The following is a 25,969-nucleotide window of genomic DNA, read 5'->3' as shown; positions in this document are numbered from 1 at the left end:
AAAAGAAATAGAAACATTATAATTTTAATAAGGAAACAAATGAGATGTATTAAATAAGGTAAATGAATGACTTCCATTTCATTTTTCATTCATTTTATTTCAAAAATAAATGCCTAATTTCGAAATTAAAAATTAGGGCAAAATTAGGGCTTTTTCTTTTTAACCTAGTTTTGGAGACATTTTGGGGGTTCTGGGCTTGAGAGTTTTTTTTGAAGAAAATGGGGGGAATTTGCAATGGAGCAGCAGATTGGGGGAAACTCTTCATCAAGAATCATGCCCGGAATTGCACTATGAGGTAGGATTTGAATCTACCTTTCTACTTCTTGTTAAAAAAAAAGAGAGAGAATTTTTACTTATGAATGTGTTTTCTTTGAAGAATAGTTGCAGTTGTTTCTTTAAACTTGGTTGATTTAGAATGAAGTTTGATGTTGTGTTTCAGCTTGATGAGGAAATATAGTTTTTCTCATAATGGAGTTTATTTTTTTAGAAAAAAAAATCTGTTAAAAGAATGTGGGTTTTTACATTTGTTTTGGTTGTTTGGTTCATGAATATTTCAAAAAAAAAATACAGTTTCTCCAGTTGGTTATTTGCTATGAGAAATCTAGAAATCTACTTTAGGACTGTAAAAAAAATGGGGTTTTATTTGTTTTACATCTTCATTTGGGGTGTATTGTTCATGATATTCAAAAAAAAACATATAAAAAAATGCTGGAGAATGCTCTTTCTCTCTGTCTCGGGCTGTGTGAGTGCACTGAGAATCTTGTATTTCCTTTATTTTTTTTCGGACTGTATTTTAATGGCGTGAACAGATATTTTTTTTAAAATTTTTTTTTTTTAAAAATAAGGGTTTTGTGCCCCCACGGCATTTGCTACCAGTTGGTAGCGATCTGCTACCAAATGGTAGCAGCGCTACCTTTGGTAGTGCCCTGCTACCATTTGGTAGTAGCGCTACCAAAAGGTAGCTAGGCTGCCAACGGTGGGGAAGGGCCCACGTGGATGTCCACCTAGGTACCCTCTCCCCTCTCTTTTTTTTGCAATTTAAAAATAGTTTATTTTATTTGTTTTATTTAATTATTATTATTTGTTTATTATTTTATATAATATGTTTTAAAAGAAGAAAAAAAGATATATGCATGACACATATAAAAAAAAAGAATTCAGTTTATCTAGTGAATTAAAAATTAGTTTAAGGGATTTGGATCTAGTTGCTTTGATATTAAGTAATTTTAAATTTAGTATCTTATTTAATTTCAAACTAGTAAATAATATATTTGGAATTCGAGAAAGCAACATTTAGTAAATCCTTACGCTAATACCAGTTTTAATTTCATGTTGATTACTTCATACCCGAGTTAGTACTGCTATTAACATAGAATAAATAGTGATGGCAGTTTAATCAGAGTTTTAAGTACAAGTTAATCTAGCTAGTATATCGAAGTATCGACATTATTAGTCAGAGCAATATGATAAAACGAATACCTCTATCGGATAATGCCTATGCTGAATTTAATCTTCTACTATTGAATTTGGTTATGTAATGGTAAATCTTGACATGATAGTGTTGGTTGCAAGTTGGTCAAGCCCCTAATTAGGAAACCGTCAAACAAGAGTATCCAGGATTGTTTGTTTCTTTTTTATTTGTTATGATTCAATTTGACCCGCTTCTAAAAGGGATCATTACGTAATTGATGTCCGAAGTGTCTGTTGTATATTGATTGTATTCGCCCTAGTGGCAAGATGTAAAAGACTTATAAATTTTGTATTCCTAACGATATAATGCCAAAGGGGTCTTGCAGTTGAGCAGACCCGGAGATGTAGCCCATCCGGGGTGAACTCCGAGATCATATCTGTGTTATGTGATGTTTATAGCATGCTTTGTTTTATGTTTTAAATTATCTTGAATGGTTGTATTCTTGCAAAGTGTAAAGTGTAAATTAAATGAATTCAAATTTAAATGTATAACATTTTTCATATGGATAAACGTAGTTATTCAAGTTCATAATACGTTGTGAATTATGAATATGGCATGGTATTTATATATTGAAAATCAAAGTGTGGAAAAAGTAAATTGGTAATGTTAATTTGAGTTGTAATAGTGGAAGAAATCTAGATAGAATTACTTCATTGGATTAATTGTTAAAAAGTATGTTAATTGGAATGAATGTAAAAAGGGGAAAACAAAGTTAAAAATTATGTCACAAAACCGTAGATTGAAATCTAGAAGATGAACATCACATAAATAACTATCCTTTTACCTTAGTAAATGAATCACGCCATGTCAGTTATGTTTCATTACATTGGTTAAATTTGTTAAGTTATTTCACGTTTTAATCTTAACAATAATCCTCACCGGGTTAATCTGTTAATCGTGTGGACTCAATCAAATATTCATGTTGTATATTGAACGAATATACTTAGTAATTCATGTTGTAATTTTGAATCAATAACCCTCACCAGATTACTTCTATAACCGGGTGAACCCAACTAGAAAACCCATATGTTAATCTTTATAAAAAGGAATCCCTCATGTTTGCTAAGATTGAACTAGAATGGGAAACAAAGTTGAATTAATGTTATAAACTCTAAGTGAAATCTAAAGGATGAAACTCATTTAGGCATTTACCTTCTTACCCTTGTAAATGAACATCGCCATGTTAATTGTAATTCACTTTATCAAATGAAATTACTTAGTTGTTTACATTTTAATCCCAACAAATATTCTCTATCAGATTAATTTCATATAAGAGTGAACTCAACTAGTATCTATATTTGTAACCTTAAATAACGAGTCCCTTATGAATGCTGAAATGGAACTAAAAAGGGGAGTTTTGGTATAGTTATTTAAACCTTAATCTTAATATATGTACCATCTCATATTAACTTTGTTTATAAGAAGAGATATGCAAAAAGATAATTGTATTCTAATCCTAATAGAAGAACATCACTATGGTCTGATTACTCAAATCCTGAAATGATGAATGTAATCTCATTAACGATACTTTAAATTGAAGGTTGCTCTCGTGTGTTCTAATGCATATCCAACTTAATGAAGTTAGTCCATTTATTGCATTGTTAAAACTTCAAATGAGATCTATGGCTACTCATACTTTACCCTTCATATAAGCACTACAACTCATTAGTTGAATATGCATGAAACCAAATGAGGGGACTTCTCTCTATTAATTGTGGTCAATCCTTAAGAAACGAAAATTCTTCTTGTTAACCATGCTTTTTAATATTTAAGAAATATATATCAAATGTGGGTGAGTATTATAAAACCAAATGATGGCATCCTTGTTTTACTAATCGAAGTTTAACCCTAAACGAATGAATCTCGTTAAGCATACTTATGGCATTAAAGGATGATGTCAAGTGTGGATGGTTATTTTAAAACTCTAATGAATGAACTTTGTTATATTTAAAACGCTTGAACCCATTTGGAGACCTCCTAACGTAATTATGAATTAAAGTGCGATGAATAAATAATCTCCTCAATGGCCTCCTAACCATCGAAGTAATTGAACGTCTCCTAAAGATATAAGGTGTTAAACCATTGAACACATATTTAATCAAGGTCTAGGCATTACCTCGTAATTAAACTATCCAGTTTAATGGATCTAATGACGCAAGTTGAGTGAGGTGTAAGGTTGTGTAATCGCGTTAGGAAACTCCTTAGGATTGGCTGAGCCTTCCGCTGTGATATCTAAGTTGACAGACAATCTCCATTGTATTTTAATGTCGTGTCTAATAATGAATTGAGTTAACTTCAATTTAACTTAATAATGTAACTTTTCATTAACGCTCTTAATAATTGTTTAAAAAAAAAAAAAATTACACTCTATTTGAGTGTTTTTAATCTAAACCCTTAGGGGTTTCCTGGCGGGGCATTACAGATTACAATACAATTTCCTAGATTCAATGCATCTAGACATATTCTATAACACAACACAAAAAGCACCATTAAAGTGTCGACACCATCAAACAATCGGTGGATGGTAACTCATCACAAAGTATTACTGGTTCATACAAGATACCGGTTTAAGCAAAATACCGGTTATCAGTTTGACAACATGAAGACTGGGAAATATGTGTTTTGCCGCTTTGATCCTTCGTACCGCTTGAGATCCTCAAACCGCTTGGGGTCAACATACCACTTCAGATTGGTAATCACTTTCTACAAAACACCAATAGTCTAAGTACTATAATGCATCATACCAGTTGGAACAAGTACCGGTTGAGCTTTAACTTATACATACAAAAATGATCTCAATGCAAGTGTGTGTCCATCAATGACAATCCCAACATAGTCATAAAAAATGCCAACAATATTGTTCTTCAGTGGAATACGAAGGGACGAGATAAGGGAAACACAAAAAATTTGAGTCACTATGGATAGGCCCCTCTGTGGTTTGTGATCTAAATGGAAAGGATTCATATTTTTTGCATAATATGAATGGTGAGGTATAGGAATTTCCAGTGCATGGACAATTCCTGAAGTATTACTTCTCTTGATGTCCATGCACAGTAGGTCCCTATTTGTATATATTTGGTTTTGCTTTTGCTGTTGTTTTTAGGCTTGTTTTTGCTCTGTTCCTCCAAAGAGTTCCTAAGATTCTTCTGTTGATCTTGCGATCAACCATCCCCAATCAGGGCCGTTGTTATCACTATTTTAAAAATTGATGTTCTCGGTCCATAATTGGCTAATTTTGTTGAAATTTAGAGTATGGTATTGGCCTTGTTACCTCTATTTTGTTGTAAGCCAATGAGAAGGTTTAAGGGTTTTAAGTTTGAACCTTCAAGGTGTCTGAATAAAAACCTGGTTCTAATTCTACGTTACTTTTTTACCACTTAAGTGATGGGTCTGTTTGTCATGAGAAGTGTCCCCCCGCAATTTTTTTTACCTAGACAATCCCTTAAATAATTTAAATATTATACACCTATTACTTTGCCCTTTTTTCTAATGTTTATCAGGTCCTATAAGTGTCATGCAACTCTTTGTTGATCCAACAGCCCGCATTGATTTGTAGTCAGGAGACGCTCGTGGTTTAGTCATTGCGAAGCAGCGAAAAGGTGGCAGGTCCCAGAAGCAGGCAGGTTTTCCAAAGAGTAAAGAGTGTTTGGTTCAGAGAATGATCAACGGCCCATGTTGATTCACGGCCAAAAGGTGCTCAATATTTAGCCTTTGTGAAGCAGCGAAAACACATGGTGGGTCCTAGAGACAAGCAGTCTTCCATGGTTAGAGGGTGATCGGCTTGGAAAAGGATCAACGGCTCATGTTGGTTTGTGGCCAGGAGATGCACGCATTCTACCTTTCATGAAGCAATGAAAAGGTGGTGGGTCCCGCTAAAGGTGGCAGTAAAGGTGGTAGGTCCAGCTAGCGATGACAGAGCAGTGATGGGATGCTCAGTTGGTGGTCCGTAATGGGCTCGGGTGAGGTGGTCATAGAAAGAATAAACAACAAGTAAGTTCCTGAGATATGATGGCCCACGTGGATTCGTGAAGATAAGATGCTAGTAAGTTAGTCATCGGGAAGTGGTGAAAAGGGATGGTGGGCCCAAAGAACAGGCAGGGCACAAAGTTAAAAGCCAATCAAGTCTGTTTTGATCAAATGATCCTCGTGGTTTTGTAGCTGCAAGCTAAATGAAGATTAGTTTTCATGAAGTAGCGAAATGAGGTGGAAATCACATGAAAGCATGATGTGGCATGACAGTTGGTGCATTTCATAGAGTTTAATAGTGATGTGTTGAATGCCACGTGGCTTTGAAGGGTAGTTGAGGGCCCGCCTAGGTGTAACCGGCAGTTATGTGGAGAATAATAAAGCAAAACACATGGTGAATTCAGAATGGAACCCAGAGGAACATCCTGAGCTAATGGATTATTGCCACGTGGCATTTGTTAACTGGTGACTAGGTAAAGTAAGTGATCTTCAAAGATAAAGGGCCCACTTGAAAGGTTTAATGTTTGTTAAAAGGTATTCACCTTGTGCTTGATCCAACGGTTCTTGTTGTTTCGTGGTCTGAAGATGCCTGCAACTTAATCTCAGAGAAATGGCAAACACCATTAGCTGTCAAGATGAGGCATGGTTAGTTAGTGAGATTGACAGTCTTGGTTAGAGTTAAAGACCAAGTGATTAGAGCTTGATCTAATGGTTGGTGTAGCTTCATGAAGGAAAAGTACACGAGTGTTAAAGCCCATGAAATAGCGGAAAGAAATTGGGGCCCAACATTATCAAAGAGTGATCAGACGAAGGTAAAGGCGGTGTAAGTTCTTGTAATCCAACAGCCAACATTGTTTCGCGAAAGAAAGATGCAAAGGTTTTATGCACTGCGAAATAGCGAAAAACTGAAACAGAGGAAAGACTTAGAGAAGTTATGCCCCATTGGAGCCATTTTTAAATTCGATTTGGCGAATTCAATTCTAAAAAGATAGCCTAAGCATGCGGAGTTAATTTCTAAAAATTCAATGCCAACTTGTCCTTTAGAGTCCACATCAACTTTATTGTTAGTATTGTTTCATCGAAGTCTGTTGCAGAGCAATTGGTGCAGAGCAATTCTCTTTAGGCAAATAATTAGGTTTTTTGTGCTTTTCTTGATAATTCTTGTCTGTTTCAATTTGTTGTTGTGTGAATTATTTCATTAGAGGTCTGTGCTAGTTTCAAGTCGTATAGTTGCTTATTTAGAATGGCACCAAGAAGAGAGTTGACAAGAAAATTGAATTATCAAGACAGGAACATCTATGATGGTTTTTTAGAACAGTTAACCATGTCCACCACTATCGGGGCTAAGGCTAAAGAGTTAGTACCAAATAACCCTCGTCTGAAAATTGGGGAGGGCCTGTATGATAAAGGAAATTGGTTAAGGGACCCTGAGATAGGGATATTAGGTTTAGGACTATTCAAAGTTGGTTTTGGTTAGAGACATTCCCCAGGTCCTTTAAATAGAATATGGGAACTGGATGTAGGAAAACTTGTGGTCCCTAGTGTATTCATGGATGTGGATCTGTTGACCCTAATTGCACAGAATTATGACCCTGTAGCAAGATGTATCAAAAATATAAAGGGATCAACCCTAGTTGAAATCAAAGATGATGAGTTTAGAAATATTTTCAAGCTCAGTGAGGCCTCAAATTTGTTAGAACCTATTGACTTTGAGTCATTAGCCCAGATTTACAATGCACAGAGGGATCATCTTAGGAGTGGCCCATTGAAAGAGCTCTTTGTTAAGATAGGGTTATTAATAGTTGTAGGTCCCAGCACAATGGAACCATTCTCCCTCAATTTATTTACTCTGAGAGCTAAGGGTATGTATTGGGCACTATGTTAGATCTTTGGAAAGGATGTTGAAAAGAACATGCCAACCCATTACATGTTAATGATTGTACAAATTCTAAACCCCTCCCTCACAATAACATTTGATTATGCCCTATACCTCATTGATGCTATTCATGCAGGGCTTGTAGGGACAAAAAATGGTAAGGTAGATCGGCCATTTGGATGGTACTCCCTATTAAAGCACATGTTTTTATTCAAAGGTGTTGATTATTTTGCAAAAGATATGGATTTGGTCAAGGTTACAGATAAAGAGGAGATGCCCGTGGAACTTTGGAGCACTGTTCTATCTTGGGATAGAGAGGATGCTAGTTTTCTAAAGTTTGATAGATGCTTTGCATCTAAGATTAGAGTTTTTTTATGTGCAGAAAACCTTAGGATTCCTAAGGCTCTTTTGGAATTCCTCAGACCTAAGGAGTTTGCAAAGGATATTAAGATTGTTCACAATTGGGCAGACATGAATTTGTACCCTGTTTCTACTATTTTCAGAGTGTATGGTTTTAGAGGAACCCCCTACCTACTACCCTATCAGGTCCCATTGAAGATAGGGACTGCAGAAGTGTGAGATAGATTGGAGGAGTGCAAGAAGCAGAGCTAACCAATAGGGGTAAAGGGACCATTTTCCCAACTATTACCATGGCCCACCATTTTGTAATCACTAAAGGGCGATGGAAATATTTTTAAGAATTCTTTCAGCCATATAGGCTGTCAACTGTAGTTTCAAGATGTGCAGACCCTGAGGACTTTTTCAATGGCATGTTCAGAAAGAGAGCAGTGTGTAGAGGTAGGCCTCACCAATTCTAGTTCCTAGAAGATTTAATTGGGAATGAATTCACCTTAGATGAGAAGGAGCTAAGGAAGAAGAAGTGGGTTGCATATAAGAAGGCACTTGATTTTATCCATCAATTTGACAGTAGCTATGGCCCTCTTTCTAGCTTCAAACCTTTTGAGGAGAAAATCAAATTCTTGATTCTCTATTTTGAAGACCTCATACAGAACTTAAAAGAAAAAAGGGAGGCTATAATGCAGAATGATCCTAATAGGATTAAGCTGGTTTGGGCTAAGCTTGGCTTTGCTAAGGCTATTCCACCTAGTGACTATGTAATGCATAAGAAGTCAAAGTACACTATGATGATGCTAGTGACAGGTGAGCCTTCCACTTCAAAAGGGAAAAGGAAAATTGAAGATGCCATTAACGTTCAGGATTCCCCTAAAAGGCAAAGAGTGGGAAAGGAGGTTGAAACTGATGAACCTCAGTATAGTCCATCTCAGTCCCCTATCCACATTAGAGATGAGCAAGCGATGGCTGAACAATTATTACAGTTAGGGAGTCTAGGTGAGATTGCTTACACCTATGAGGAGACCCAAGAGGGGATGCCAGAGGAGCCACCTATTGCTGAAATGAACTTAACTGATGGTGAGCTAAGGGGAAAAGAATTAGACCTTACTATTAAGCAAGCCAGTGAAGAATTCCTGGCTGACAGTAACTTTGTTGCGATAGGGGCTTTCATGCAATTTGTGTGGAAGCAGAACATGAAACAATTCAAAACCAAATGTGAGTAGAAGAAGAGTGAACAACCTCTCAGAGATGCTAATCAGATAGAAGAAGAAATAAGGCAAGTAATGATGGCCGAATTCAAAGCTATCACTCCTGAAGCTGGAAGAGAGATGTTGTCAAAGGCTGGTGTTCTATGTCATGCCCAAAATTTAGGGCAAAAACGGAACAAATTTTTTTTTTAAAAAGATACTAAATTTAATTAACAAGCACACTCTTGCGATAGGCATTAACGAAAATTTCATTAATAAATTCGAGCTCATTCTGAAACGAACGAAGCATCGACAATCAGTTATAATTTAATTGCCGAAAAACCTACTGGTTTAAATTTCTATCTCCAAAAGGTATTTAATTTATAGTTTTATTAAATTAATCATACTAAAAATATTAGGGAAGATATTTCAAGATTTATTTCCCACTATGACTATAAAGTCTTAGTAATTTTAATTAATTTCTCCTTTACGATTTTTTTTTAAATCAATATTGAGAACATGTAAAATGCACATATATACATATAGATTGTGCATATATTTTGAAAATCCATAATTTAATTTCTTAAATCAATTAAACTAAAAAAAAACATACATATATATTCATATATATATCCCCATATATATATATATGGAAACATATATATTATTATATATATATTCTACATATATTCCAATATTTTAATCCTAACCTCCTAAATCCATTTCAACTTGCTAAAAATTACCACTTAATTTCCTCAACCCTAATTAGGGTTCTAAATTCCTATTTAACCATTACCTAAAACCCCAAATACATATTATTTTCTTTTTTATATTAAAAAAAAAACTAAACTTCCCTAGCCCCTATCGGGCTAGGGTTTTACCCATTTTTTTAACAGGCGAAGAGCTCATGGCGGGCCGAAGATTCTCCGGCGGCCATGTCCGAAATAAATCGCAGGTCGCGGAGGTTGTTAGGTGGTGGCTGGCTGCGCGCACCACTGTGTGAGCGCACAGTGGCGCCGCGGCACCACTGTGTGCCCACACAGTGGGCGCCGCTGGCGGCACCACTGTGTGGCCACATAGTGGCGGCCGCGGCCGTCCACTGTGTGCCCACACAGTGGGAGCCACAAGCGGCTCCACTGTGTGTGCACACAGTGGGCGCCGCGCGGGCGTCCACTATGCGTACACACAGTGGAACTCGCGGGGTCCCCAACATAAAAATTTTTTTGAAAATTAAATTTTTTTAAAACACATTAACATTTAAATATATATATATATATATATAAATATATATATTTATATATATATATATATATGTATAAATATATAAATATATACGGTATTTACAAAAAATTAACATGCGTAAATAACAAGATAAATTTAATTCCAAATAAAATTTACATATTTTTTTTTAAAAAAGGAATTATTTCATACAATCTTTTTTTTTGCTAATATAATAAAGGAAAAAGATGACCTTAAGATAAATCAAATATATAAAATATATATATATATATATACAAATTTAAATGCACAAAAAAAAAAAACTTCTAAATTAAAGTTAATACAATCTATAGTATTCCACAAGGATTCATTATTCGTTTTTTTTTTGTAATAAGAAATCCTTTAATATTTCTTTAAATAAAATATTCACATAAAACAACTTTTCTTGCTATCTAAAATACTTAAAAGCTTCCAGCTTAAATAAACTTCTAATTTGACTTAATTAAAAATACAGGTAAAAATCTAAATGAAAACAGACTTTTTTATTTCCTTCATAAAACAAGAAGCTTTGCATGCATCACTAATTTACTTTCCTTTTTCAAATATACTAGAAGTAAAATCAAGCCTTTTCTCTTTCTTTAAAACATCTCTAATATATATACTACCAAATTCACAGAATGTTTTCTCTGAACAGTCACAACAATAAGACTTCAAATCTGAAATTACAAAATTACAACTTGCTTCTCTTTTTTTTTGAATGAGGCATTTATTCACAACAACTTTAAAACAACATCTGCAACTGAATTCCAATATCTTCAAAATTCCATCTTCTGAATATCTTTCATGAATTTCTATCCTCTTTCCTCTGGATTTCCTGCATAATAGAAAACACAAAACTGACCACGGAGTGCTCACCTCCCAGCCTAGGCTAACTGGTAGCCACCCCCGAGCTCGGAGAACCAATTCCTAGACGGGTATCAAACAGGCAAACACAAAGAAACACAAACATACAAATATTCCAGACACATTCCCAACCTAGCTTTCACAGCACCACACTCTGGTGGTGAACATTTTCAAAGGGTGGTAGTGGACCAAATACCCTGAGGAGAATCTGCAAGTATGTAATAACAAGAAGCCACCTCATGGCACAAATAACATATCAAATCTCAACCCCATAATCCTTATGGCCCCCAAAGGCATTTTAGCCTTATAACCCTCCTTATGACCCCCATTGCACAAACAGGCCATGCAGCAAGGGTCACACAAAGATCCCTTGTGATCGCTCTCTAAAGAGAGTCTCTCACTCGAGGGCTGTCACTGCTACCACCCTCAAGATCCTCTTCTCTCCCAAGAGAAAGAGAGATCTTGAGAAAACTCCCAAAACACATTCATTCAAAAATCAAACCAAAAGTTTTTCAAACATCCATTTTCAAGAATACAGATTTTCTTATTCAACAACTTTCAGAAATAAACAAAACTAGACATTAAAAGTAAAAATGAAACCAACCTTATTCTGCCCAAAGGTTATAATGATATCTGAAGAAGAGCTGCCCAGTCCACAATTCTTTATTTTTCCTTAATCAATTTCTTTATCCCATAACATTATTTTCCAAATTTTCTTCTGTCTCCAAAAATGGAGAGTGGGTGATTAATCAGCTATTCCCAAAAATCTTCCTTAAGAAGCTCACTCACTAAGTTCTCACAGGATTCTAAGAAAAATCAACAAAAGGAAGGAAGAAAGCAAAAATGCAAAAAGACTTTCCTTCCAAGAGGGAAAATCTGGATTTGATTTCACTTCAATTTTCAATTTTCGCTCAACTCAAAAAAACCAATTTTAAAAGCATTAAAAAGATCATAATAAAGTAGAAACTTGCCTAAAATTACCCCTAACCCCTAGGTATACCTTATGGGCTTCAGGAAACCCTAATAAACTACCCCTAGGTGTTCATTTAACCCATCTTAAACCCCTCTGAAGTTTATTTTCGGGTCAAACATAAGTTGACCACACCAAATATTATATTCTCAAAATATCTTTTTGACAACACATTATTTTATTTAAAATTAATAATAATTAACACTTTCCCATCAAGAGACAAGATAAAATATTAAAATTTAAATCCTCACATGTGTCAAGTGACACTAATAAAATACTTTTACAAAAATAAACATGAAATTGTCTCTTGAGGTTTTTACACAATAAATTTAAATAACACAAAACACACATGCAGCATATACTGATACGAATAAAATACAACACAAACGGGGTGTTGTCTCTCCAAATAGACAAACCCTGGCTTTACGAACATACATAAGTCTAGGTTTGATTCTCCGTAATTTTCCATGGTCACATGGTAAATTTCCTGCGCATCTCAATGTACACATTAGTACTCCCAAATATTCATATAAAATATAATTCAATAATATAACAATGCACATCATTACTTGCATACAATTTTCATCTGCACAGATTGAATACATCTTTTGTCAAGCAAATTCACATAAGCAATTTTCATCCCAATTCACATAAACTAAACATACATCATAGTTCTATATTCAAAGTAAAGTCCTGCAAATTCATTAACGACATCTATCATTGCAATATCATTCTATCTAATAATCATGTAGTGTTCTATCTCATAAAGCATGTAAGTAAAACATCAATTCATAGCAATGTTATCCAATATCCTGAAGTCATAAAAGTTCTAAATCTCAAAATGCATCAAAACAAAGTATCCATAGTAGTCTAAAATATAAAATCCACTGAATGTCAAACTGAGTCGAGGTGAGGCCTCACATCCTCCCCCTCTAGGCATGAACTTCCTCCTGGAGTTCATCAAAGAGGTGAGGGTACTCTGATCTCATACGTGCTGCGTCCTCCCATGAAGCCGTAACCTCATCATAACAATCCCACTGGACCCTAACCTGGTCCAGCTCTCGACCTCGAAGGGCCAATGTCCGGCGTGCCAAAATGCGAATGGGCTCCAAAGCTAGCTGCCTGTCCGACTCCACCTGCAAGGCATCCCAATCTAAAATGTGAGACTCATCATAGATATATTTTCTCAAAACTGAAACATGAAACACATCGTGGATGCGTGACAGGCTAGGTGGCAAAGCTAAACGGTAGGCAACTAGGCCTATCCTCTCCAGAATCTCAAAAGGTCCTACAAAGCGAGGTGCGAGCTTAGAACCCTTTCCGTAACGGATCGGACTCTTATGCGGTCGCACTCTCAAGAAAACTCTGTCTCCAACCAAGTAACTATGGTCAATCCTTTTTGCATCGGCATACTTCTTCTGTCTATCCTGAGCCTCTCTGAGACGCTGCCTAATCAAATCCACTTGCTGTTCCATATCTCAAACTAACTCAGGACCAATAGCAACTCTATCCTCTATGCGATCCCAACTCAAAGGCGTCCTGCAAGGCCTGCCGTATAATGCCTGGTAGGGTGGCATTCCCAAAGAAGTGTGATGCCCATTGTTATAGGAAAACTCCACTAAGGGAAGATACTCCTCCCACCGGGTCTGATGATCCATGACGTACATACGAAGCATATCCTCTAACACCTGATTGACTCTCTCTGTCTGACCATCTGTCTCCGGGTGATAAGCTGTACTGAAATTGAGCTTTGTGCCCATAGCTGCCTGTAATGACTTCCAAAAGGTAGAAGTGAAAAGAGAATCCCTGTCAGAAATAATCTTGCGGGGTACGCCATGTAGTCTAACAATGTCTCGCAAGAACACCTGTGCTACTGCAGGTGCTGTGAATGTAGTACGAACTGGTGAAAAGTGAGCTACTTTGGTCAACTTGTCAACTGTCACCAAGATAGCATCATGGCGACGAGAAGACATAGGGAGACCAATGATGAAATCCATGGATATAGTATCCCACTTCCACTCTGGTATAGCATGAGACTGAAGCAACCCACCTGGATGGCGGTGCTCCGCCTTTACCCTCTGACACTCGAGACACCGAGCTACTATCTCAGCAATGAGCTGCCGCATTCCCGGCCAATGATACAACTGCCTCAAGTCTGCATGCAACTTCTTAACCCCGGGATGCGCAGCATAAGGAGCTCTATGAGCTTCCGAGACAATAAACTCTCGCAACCCTCCGGAGGAAGGTACATAAATGTGCCCTCTGTGGCGTAATAGTCCATCGGACTCCAAAGAATAATCCACATATTTCCCCTCTAGTGTGACCTGAGAACGTAACACCTGACAAACCTCTGCATACCATCCATCCTCTGACAAATGCTGAAGTATGCGGTCCCTCAAGTCTGTGCCCATGGATATGGTGTAAACCTCATGACGTCTCCTACTCAAGGCATCCGCAACTACATTTTCCTTTCCCTTGATGTAGTGAACGTCAAAATCATATTCGCACAAAAACTCCATCCATCTCCTCTGACGTGCATTAAGGTTCGGCTGAGTGAAGATGTACTGAAGACTCTGATGATCTAAATGCAACTCAAAGTGATGTCCTAGAAGAAAGTGTCTCCACCTCACAAGTGCATGCACTACTGCTGCGAGCTCAAGGTCGTAAGTGGGATAATTAAGTTCATGAGTCTTAAGTTTCCTAGACTCGAAAGCTATGGCCCTACCACCTTGCATAAGAACTGCCCCTAAACCCTCTAAGGAAGCATCGGTACAAACCATGAAATCAGCTGAAGGATCTGGTACAACAAGGATAGGAGCGCTAGTAAGTGCCTTCTTGAGTTCCTGAAAGGCCTTCTCGCACTTCTCTGTCCACTCAAATTTCTTCCCTTTACGCTGAAGAGAGGTAATAGGGTGTGCGACTCTGGAGAAACCTTCGACAAAACGTCGGTAATATCCTGCTAAACCCATAAAACTTCTGACCTCTGTCACACTGGTAGGCGCTGGCCAATCCATAATAGCCCTAATCTTTGATGGGTCAACTGAGATCCCATCACCGGAAATAACGTGTCCAAGGTACTTGACCTCAGATCGAAAGAAAGCACACTTCGATAGGCTGCCAAACAACTGGTTATCTCGCAAACACTGCAATACCTGTTTCAGGTGCTCCTCATGCTCCTTCTCATTCCGAGAATATATCAATATATCATCGAGGAACACGATAACAAAACGGTCCAGAAAGGTACGGAACACCCCATTCATGAGACTCATAAAAACTGCTGGGGCATTCGTAAGTCCAAAGGGGACTACGGTAAACTCATAGTGACCATATCTAGTGCGAAATGCGGTCTTGTGGATATCACTTTCCACTATTCTCAACTGATGGTATCCTGACTTCAGATCTATTTTGGAAAAGACTTTGGCACCCTGAAGCTGGTCAAATAAATCATCAATTCTGGGCAAGGGATATCGGTTCTTGATGGTTACTTTATTTAGCTGCCGGTAATCCATACACAATCGGAGAGATCCATCCTTCTTCTTAACGAAGATAACTGGTGCACCCCATGGGGATACGCTAGGACGGATATGACCCTTCTCAAGAAGTTCCTCAAGCTGAATTTTAAGTTCATTAAGCTCATTTGTGGTCATTCTATAAGGTGCTCTGGAAACTGGCTCGGCTCCTGGTACTAGGTCTATATGAAAATCAATCTCTCTGTGGGGAGGCATTCCCGGTAACTCTGAAGGAAATACATCTGAATATCCCTGAAGGATAGGATGGTCATCGAGCGATGTTTCTTTTTCCTCCTCTTCTCCTCTGTCACTGATAGTGATAGCAAAAAGCTGACATCCCTTCCGCATGCTCCGCTTGAGCTGCATTGCAGAGATCATACGAAGAGACACGGGCCTCTGAATCCCGGTGATAACTATGGGCGAACCATGATCATCCTCACACTCGATCTTTTTCAGGCGGCAATCCATCTTGGCTCTGTGGGCATAAAGCCAATCCATGCCAAGTACGATTCCATAAGATCCAAGTGGAGTCACTCTAAGGTCTACTACAGTGGTGGTTTTGCCAATCTGCAACTGACATGCCCTAACTTCTGATTCCACTGACACTCTAGCCCCTGAAGCTAATTCCACTTCCCAACTGACACCCTGCCTAGTTGCCACTAGCCCGCAACGCTCCACAACCAACGGAGATATAAAGGAGTCAGTAGCTCCTGAATCAAACAAAATAGATACATTGTTACCTCTGATTATACCTGAAGATTCGATAATCGTGGCCTGATGATCGGCCTGGCGGTTGTCAACCGCTGCAAAAACTCTATGGGACCTGCCCATATCACCAACTGTCGGCTCTGAAGCGGCCATCCGCTGACTCCCTGCTACCTGTCCCTGAGGGCAATCCCTCGCCAAGTACCCCATGGCTCCACAAGTAAAGCAAGCACCCCGTGCCTGGAACTGGGCACCCTGAGGCCTAGAAAAACCCTGACCTCCTGTCCTACTAGATCCGCTGTACCCACCCCTAGAGGACTGCTGAGTCCCCGCTGGCTGTGTGTACTGCCCCTGTGCTCTCTGATCACGTTTCTGTCCCTGAGTCTGCCACTGCTTGGGCTTGGAGCCCTGCGGATACTGTGGAGGCTTCTGCCTCTGGTTCTGTGGTGTCTGTTGTGGAGGAGGGGGTTTGGAGAACCCCTGAGAATTTCGGTTGTTCCCCTTCCAATGTGGTTTCTGGAATCCATAAGTCTGAGGTGCGGGATTTCGGTTCTGATACCGATCCCTATTGTCCTGAGGTCTAACCTGAATTTCCTCGGCAATCAGTGCCTTCTCTACAGCAACCCGAAGGCTCTCTGGAGCGGACATCCTAACAGGCCCGGCTATACCGGCATTCAATCCCCTGATGAAGCGGTTTACAAGAAGTTTCTCATCCTTTAGATAATCTACATATGGCAACAACTCAAAGAATTTACTCTCATACTGGGTTACTGACAAGCCTTTTTGTTGGAGATCATGAAATTCGTCTATACGACGCTGCCTGAAGTGCTCTGATAGGTACCTCTCACGGAACCTCTCGGTGAATATCTCCCAAGTGAGTATATCAGGTGCTAATCCGCATTTGTACTCTTCCTGTCTCCACCAGGTGGAGGCTGTTCCTCTCAGAAGATGAACTGCAACACGTGCTTTCAAGTTGCTCTCATAAGAACGCAACGCAAAGCACCTCTCAAGACTCAGAAGCCATGCCTCGGCCTCTACTCCATCTGTAGAACCTCCGAAGGATGGTGGTTGGAGGCGCATGACCTCCCTGATGAGATCCCCTGGATCTCGACGACCTCTCTCAAAATAGACTGGTTCCACCGCAGGAGGTGGTCCTGGCATATGCACTGACTCTGGCTCATTACCACCCTGGCTCTCTACAGGAATCGGAGCCGGGCTCCTGCTTCGTTCTCTATCAACAGATCTATGACTCCCAAAGTCATGACTCCTAACCGGAGGGTTCTCTGCTGGAATCCTTTCCTGAGCAATGCCAATAAGATTCTGAATGGCTGCTAGAAGGTCACGGTTAGGTTCATTTGGCTGTTCGGGAGGTGCTCCTGGGTTCTCCTCTGGAACCGATGCCTCCCTCTCTTCCTCATTGCGAGCTAGGCGCTCACGTCTAGGACCCCGTCCGCGCTTGCGAGCTTGTCGCGTCAACGGAGGCATCCTAAGAGGAAAATAATACAAAACAATTAATTTATTTCTTTTAGAATTAAATTTATTTAAATTCAAATTTCCATTAACAAAATAATTTAAAATATTCTAAGGCGAAACGTAAGTGAGTAAGGCTCCTAGTGTGGAAACCCTGCTCTGATACCAAAATGTCATGCCCAAAATTTAGGGCAAAAACGGAACAAATTTTTTTTTTAAAAAGATACTAAATTTAATTAACAAGCACACTCTTGCGACAGGCGTTAACGAAAATTTCATTAATAAATTCGAGCTCATTCTGAAACGAACGAAGCATCGACAATCAGTTATAATTTAATTGCGGAAAAACCTACTGGTTTAAATTTCTATCTCCAAAAGGTATTTAATTTATAGTTTTATTAAATTAATCATACTAAAAATATTAGGGAAGATATTTCAAGATTTATTTCCCACTATGACTATAAAGTCTTAGTAATTTTAATTAATTTCTCCTTTACGATTTTTTTTTAAATCAATATTGAGAACATGTAAAATGCACATATATACATATAGATTGTGCATATATTTTGAAAATCCATAATTTAATTTCTTAAATCAATTAAACTAAAAAAAAACATACATATATATTCATATATATATCCCCATATATATATATATGGAAACATATATATTATTATATATATATTCTACATATATTCCAATATTTTAATCCTAACCTCCTAAATCCATTTCAACTTGCTAAAAATTACCACTTAATTTCCTCAACCCTAATTAGGGTTCTAAATTCCTATTTAACCATTACCTAAAACCCCAAATACATATTATTTTCTTTTTTATATTAAAAAAAAAACTAAACTTCCCTAGCCCCTATCGGGCTAGGGTTTTACCCATTTTTTTAACAGGCGAAGAGCTCATGGCGGGCCGAAGATTCTCCGGCGGCCATGTCCGAAATAAATCGCAGGTCGCGGAGGTTGTTAGGTGGTGGCTGGCCGCGCGCACCACTGTGTGAGCGCACAGTGGCGCCGCGGCACCACTGTGTGCCCACACAGTGGGCGCCGCTGGCGGCACCACTGTGTGGCCACACAGTGGCGGCCGCAAGCAGCTCCACTGTGTGTGCACACAGTGGGCGTCGCGCGGGCGTCCACTGTGCGTACACACAGTGGAACCCACGGGGTCCCCAACATAAAATTTTTTTTGAAAATTAAATTTTTTTAAAACACATTAACATTTAAATATATATATATATATATAAATATATATATTTATATATATATATATATGTATAAATATATAAATATATACGGTATTTACAAAAAATTAACATGCGTAAATAACAAGATAAATTTAATTCCAAATAAAATTTACATATTTTTTTTTAAAAAAGGAATTATTACATTCAATCTTTTTTTTTGCTAATATAATAAAGGAAAAAGATGACCTTAAGATAAATCAAATATATAAAATATATATATATATATATATATATATACAAATTTAAATGCACAAAAAAAAAAAAACTTCTAAATTAAAGTTAATACAATCTATAGTATTCCACAAGGATTCATTATTCGTTTTTTTTTTGTAATAAGAAATCCTTTAATATTTCTTTAAATAAAATATTCACATAAAACAACTTTTCTTGCTATCTAAAATACTTAAAAGCTTCCAGCTTAAATAAACTTCTAATTTGACTTAATTAAAAATACAGGTAAAAATCTAAATGAAAACAGACTTTTTTATTTCCTTCATAAAACAAGAAGCTTTGCATGCATCACTAATTTACTTTCCTTTTTCAAATATACTAGAAGTAAAATCAAGCCTTTTCTCTTTCTTTAAAACATCTCTAATATATATACTACCAAATTCACAGAATGTTTTCTCTGAACAGTCACAACAATAAGACTTCAAATCTGAAATTACAAAATTACAACTTGCTTCTCTTTTTTTTTGAATGAGACATTTATTCACAACAACTTTAAAACAACATCTGCAACTGAATTCCAATATCTTCAAAATTCCATCTTCTGAATATCTTTCATGAATTTCTATCCTCTTTCCTCTGGATTTCCTGCATAATAGAAAACACAAAACTGACCACGGAGTGCTCACCTCCCAGCCTAGGCTAACTGGTAGCCACCCCCGAGCTCGGAGAACCAATTCCTAGATGGGTATCAAACAGGCAAACACAAAGAAACACAAACATACAAATATTCCAGACACATTCCCAACCTGGCTTTCACAGCACCACACTCTGGTGGTGAACATTTTCAAAGGGTGGTAGTGGACCAAATACCCTGAGGAGAATCTGCAAGTATGTAATAACAAGAAGCCACCTCATGGCACAAATAACATATCAAATCTCAACCCCATAATCCTTATGGCCCCCAAAGGCATTTTAGCCTTATAACCCTCCTTATGACCCCCATTGCACAAACAGGCCATGCAGCAAGGGTCACACAAAGATCCCTTGTGATCGCTCTCTAAAGAGAGTCTCTCACTCGAGGGCTGTCACTGCTACCACCCTCAAGATCCTCTTCTCTCCCAAGAGAAAGAGAGATCTTGAGAAAACTCCCAAAACACATTCATTCAAAAATCAAACCAAAAGTTTTTCAAACATCCATTTTCAAGAATACAGATTTTCTTATTCAACAACTTTCAGAAATAAACAAAACTAGACATTAAAAGTAAAAATGAAACCAACCTTATTCTGCCCAAAGGTTATAATGATATCTGAAGAAGAGTTGCCCAGTCCACAATTCTTTATTTTTCCTTAATCAATTTCTTTATCCCATAACATTATTTTCCAAATTTTCTTCTGTCTCCAAAAATGGAGAGTGGGTGATTAATCAGCTATTCCCAAAAATCTTCCTTAAGAAGCTCACTCACTGAGTTCTCACAGGATTCTAAGAAAAATCAACAAAAGGAAGGAAGAAAGCAAAAATGCAAAAAGACTTTCCTTCCAAGAGGGAAAATCTGGATTTGATTTCACTTCAATTTTCAATTTTCGCTCAACTCAAAAAAACCAATTTTAAAAGCATTAAAAAGATCATAATAAAGTAGAAACTTGCCTAAAATTACCCCTAACCCCTAGGTATACCTTATGGGCTTCAGGAAACCCTAATAAACTACCCCTAGGTGTTCATTTAACCCATCTTAAACCCCTCTGAAGTTTATTTTCGGGTCAAACATAAGTTGACCACACCAAATATTATATTCTCAAAATATCTTTTTGACAACACATTATTTTATTTAAAATTAATAATAATTAACACTTTCCCATCAAGAGACAAGATAAAATATTAAAATTTAAATCCTCACATGTGTCAAGTGACACTAATAAAATACTTTTACAAAAATAAACATGAAATTGTCTCTTGAGGTTTTTACACAATAAATTTAAATAACACAAAACACACATGCAGCATATACTGATACGAATAAAATACAACACAAATGGGGTGTTGTCTCTCCAAATAGACAAACCCTGGCTTTACGAACATACATAAGTCTAGGTTTGATTCTCCGTAATTTTCCATGGTCACATGGTAAATTTCCTGCGCATCTCAATGTACACATTAGTACTCCCAAATATTCATATAAAATATAATTCAATAATATAACAATGCACATCATTACTTGCATACAATTTTCATCTGCACAGATTGAATACATCTTTTGTCAAGCAAATTCACATAAGCAATTTTCATCCCAATTCACATAAACTAAACATACATCATAGTTCTATATTCAAAGTAAAGTCCTGCAAATTCATTAACGACATCTATCATTGCAATATCATTCTATCTAATAATCATGTAGTGTTCTATCTCATAAAGCATGTAAGTAAAACATCAATTCATAGCAATGTTATCCAATATCCTGAAGTCATAAAAGTTCTAAATCTCAAAATGCATCAAAACAAAGTATCCATAGTAGTCTAAAATATAAAATCCACTGAATGTCAAACTGAGTCGAGGTGAGGCCTCACATTCTAATCCTCCCTAAATGGGATATAGCTGATGTTGTAGTTCTTAATGTAGTAAGGAAGGTAACAAAGCCAATGGAAGGAGTGACCTTCAGCAAGGATAATGTTGCTCTTGTCATGTGCTCATTAAAAAAGGATGAGAACAAAAGGAGGAAAAATGCATCAGATTCTAGCTTCTTAGGAGGCATGATTATTAAGAGAGTCCAAGATACAGGTGTAGTGGAAGCTACAAGCATGGTTTTGGAAACTACAAATTTTAATGTGGCAGTAGTAGAGAAAGAGGCACAAGAAAGAGCACATCTCCAATTAAAGTTGGAGACTATCTTAAAGGCTTACAATGAGGCTAAAGAAGGAATAGCCAATAGGGACAACATCATTACTATATTCCAGAGTCAGTTGGCAGGTCAACACCATCCAGGTGAATCTTCTACACTCATGATAGCCTCCTCTCCAGCAAGACCCCCTCCTACTAGTCCCATCATAGAATACCCCCCTTCTCCTATGCCTTCTGGTTTCCAATCAACTGAGACAATCCAACATGAGTGTGAAAAGTTAAAACAAGCTCAAGCCTTGTTTGCAAACAAATATGAAGAGAAGGTGAAAGCCATAATTTTGAAGTTTGCTGACTCAGTCAAAGCCTCCATTGTATACATAAATATGAAGAGGATTTTGGAGGTTATGATCAAATTCAGAGAAGATGAAGCCACTTTGGAACCAATCCTTAATAAGTGGATGCCCAGAGGTAAGGAGTTAGAGCTCATGTGTTCATCCCATGCATATTTAGAGAAGAATGACCTTCTAAGGTCCACCAGTGAGTTTCTAAAAGAGATGAATATTCTTTCTGAAGAAAGGGCAGGTATAAGAAGAAAACCCCAACTATATAGAAAAGAATATTCGGATCACAAATTTGAATTGTTTCCAGGAGGTTTCATTGGTCCAATTCAATTAAAAGAAGAGAAGACCTAGTTAGAGGAGCTAGACCACAATTTTTCCCAAAGGGTCAATCAAATTATCAACACCGATGACACATCTTTATTTGTCCAAACTATTGAAGAAATTGAAAAGGTGAAATCTCATTACAGTGTCATAGAAATAGAAATTGGGAATTTAAGAGTCACTTGGAAAAGGCTAGAAGACATGAAACATAAGGTTTATTAGTTTTTCTTGGCCAAGTGATGATGTTTTTCAGGAATGGAAGGATAATTATGTCGAACATAAAGAAGATGCTCCGGAGCAGTTAGAAGAGGTTGCAATATAACAAAAGGCACAAGAGGCTGTGGATGTTGAAAAGGACTTGTAACCGCTTCTTGGAGAAGAATTGTGGATGTAAAAAACTTTTTGAAAAGGGTCCAAAGCTTGTATGCATCTATAATGTTATAAATGGATACTAGGACAGAGAAAAAAGGATCACAACAATTTGTAAAGAAACTCTGCAGAAATTTATCTGTGTTTTTCTAGTGTTTCATAGAAATTATCTAAGTTTTGTACGATTTTCCAAATTGAATATAAATATACAGACCATTAACTTTGAGCCTAGGATTTGTGTTGTCTTTTGGTATGCTTTCAAATATTTTACTGGTTTCATTTGGGTAACTTAGGGTTATTTCAATTGAACAGGGATTGTAATGCAATCTTTATAGATATGTTTCTTAGCTTTCTTCTTTAGGAGGGGAATTAAATACACGAGAAATATATTTATCAGTAGGTTATTTGTTGGGAACTTTGAATTTTATGAACACTGTTTAGTATAACAAGGGAGGATTCTCATACATGTTAGGCATGTATGGAGTTGATAAAAGCCAATGTGATTGAGATGCATGGATATGTTTAATTCTGGAGTTCTTGTTTAAAATAGATGACTCTGTAGCCCAGATAAGGCACTGGTATCTGTTAATGTTTTCTTTTCTAAATCTCTTGAGGATCAACACTGAAAATGAGCCTAAGTTTTCCTATATTTTTTTAGTTTCTTGTTTAAGGCGATAAGATCCACTGGTTTTTGGACAATGATTACTGTGCATTTTGTTTAAAAGTGTGAAAGTATTCACATAAGGTATACCTGCCTGAACTTTGGATAAGTTCAAAGTGAAGAAGTTTATTAAAACCTTGTCATATGTTGCTCTAAGGTTCTTGTTCCTTGATTTCTCCATTCACATATAGAGTTTTTTCTTTCTCATCAAAGGGGATAAGAAGGGGATCAGAATTTCAGAACAATAACCGGCACCCTTCTAGTTCTGGTATTTTATGTGGTTTCTAGTTGGTTTGGATTTAGGATGATCCAGTATACTCTGGTATGATTTGGTTATAGAATTGGCTTACTCATGTTAATCTTCAGTCAATTGGTTTTAGTCTGTTGATTGGCTGCTATCCTATTTGCTTGGAAGCTTGGTTTGTGGTTCCAATGAGGGTTTCACTGGTAAAGCTTTTGATGAAAATCTTTGATGAATTTCATAAGTGGTGTTGGTTCAGCTTCTCGTATGCATTCAGGATGCTAATGGTGATCATGTTTGAGACTTGGCATATTGGGATCATTGCTTTAGTGTGTGGACCTATATTGGGTCCCAGTTGATCTAGGTTATGGATTGACTTAATGTAATGTGTGGATTGGACCTCTCGATATTTTTATGGGATGTCTTATGGGTTGGATATTATTTGTTTGGTCTAAGGTTGACATGTTTTATAATTATGTAATTGGTTTATTATCTGATGGTCAACCTGACTTTTTATGGTCGAGGGTTTGTATATATATGATGTAAGATCTCATTGTAGATCATAAGGATATAGGAATGAGATATGGATATGTAATATCATTCAGGAAGAGTATTTGGTTGATCATTGGAGATTGAGTTGGGTTTATCTAAGAGGATTTAGTCCTCCGGTATTGAGCTTAACTGGAACTGTACTCAGGGATAGGAGATGCTATCTTTGTAGTTCATTCATTCTTCCAGATTGTAGTTTGGATTTCTATGTAGTCAGTGAGACTCCTTTTGTGATGAACAGTGCACTCTAGGTTTTTGGCCTTCCTGCGCGTGCAGGTCCCTCAAATGTAATTCACATACTTACTACAAAAGTATTATCTAACTGTGGGTAGGCTTCCCACCATGGTTTTCCCCTTTACCGGGTTTTCCACATATAAATCTCGGTGTCATGTGGATGGTGTTTATTCTCTAATTATTTTTAATGATTAATTAGTTTATCTATTATTCCGGTATTTGGTTTAAGCATTCTAGTATTAATGTTTTGGGTTTTGGTATTAAATTTTTAATTGCTAATGGTTCTGGTAATCTGTGACAACTAATTCAACCCCTCCCCTCTCAATTATCGTCTGGCTATTTGATCTGTCTAACAATTGGTATCAGAGCTTTGGTCCTCTCTGCAGAAAGCTTGACCACTTGAGGAAGATCCTATGGTGACTAACAGTTCAAGTTCATCCAGTTCATCTGGAGCTATCATTCAGAGAGATACTCCTAGGCTTGATGGAACAAATTATATAGTATGTAAGATTCAGATGGAGACTCATCTGATGTTAGGACCCAAAGGCAACTGAGAGGGGGGGTGAATTAGTTGTCTATTAATTTCAACCCAAATATAACTTAATCAAACTTGATACATAATACTGGTAAACCAAAGATAATGTTGTTTAACAGATTAATAGTTAATATTAATACCGGTGAAATTTAATGCATGAAACAGAAAGAGAAACAACATCCACAATACATAACACATAGATTTGTACGTGGAAACCCTGTAAGGGGAAAAAACATGATGGGAAACCTTACCCACAATCAGATGATACTACTATAGATAGTATGTTTCTACAAATAGAGTTTGCACATGCAAAAAGGCCAACTATCTAGAGCTCACTGCTCAATCACAAAATAGGAGTCACACTGACTATAATTGGATGATTAAATCCAATGATAATGTATTGCTCAAAGTAGCATCTCCAATGTTAGATTAAGTATCAGTTAAGCTCTGATAATCACCTTATCTATGGTTTCTAATATGATCTTATATACTTGCACATACCATGTTACAATACCATAACCATATACCTTCTGCTTATTCCTCACTTCCATCAACTCACAAAGAATATTATAATTAAATCAATTACAAATAAGTCAAGATGCAATGCATCATGTCGTCTCAATTCAATTACAACAATACCAATTAATTAAATCATCTCCATAATGTGCCATGTTGATCTGGAATAGATAATTCATGTCGGTCCATAACCTAGACCAATTTACTGATGATAACAAATATGTCAACCCAATTAGACCAATAACCAAAATACCAAAATCAAGTGTCCAAACCATGTCTTCGACATAAAAAAGTGATCTCCAGATGATAACAAG

Source organism: Cryptomeria japonica, chromosome 3 (genome assembly GCF_030272615.1).
Source record: "Cryptomeria japonica chromosome 3, Sugi_1.0, whole genome shotgun sequence".
Lineage (NCBI taxonomy): Eukaryota > Viridiplantae > Streptophyta > Pinopsida > Cupressales > Cupressaceae > Cryptomeria > Cryptomeria japonica.
This window is presented reverse-complemented; position numbering follows the sequence as displayed.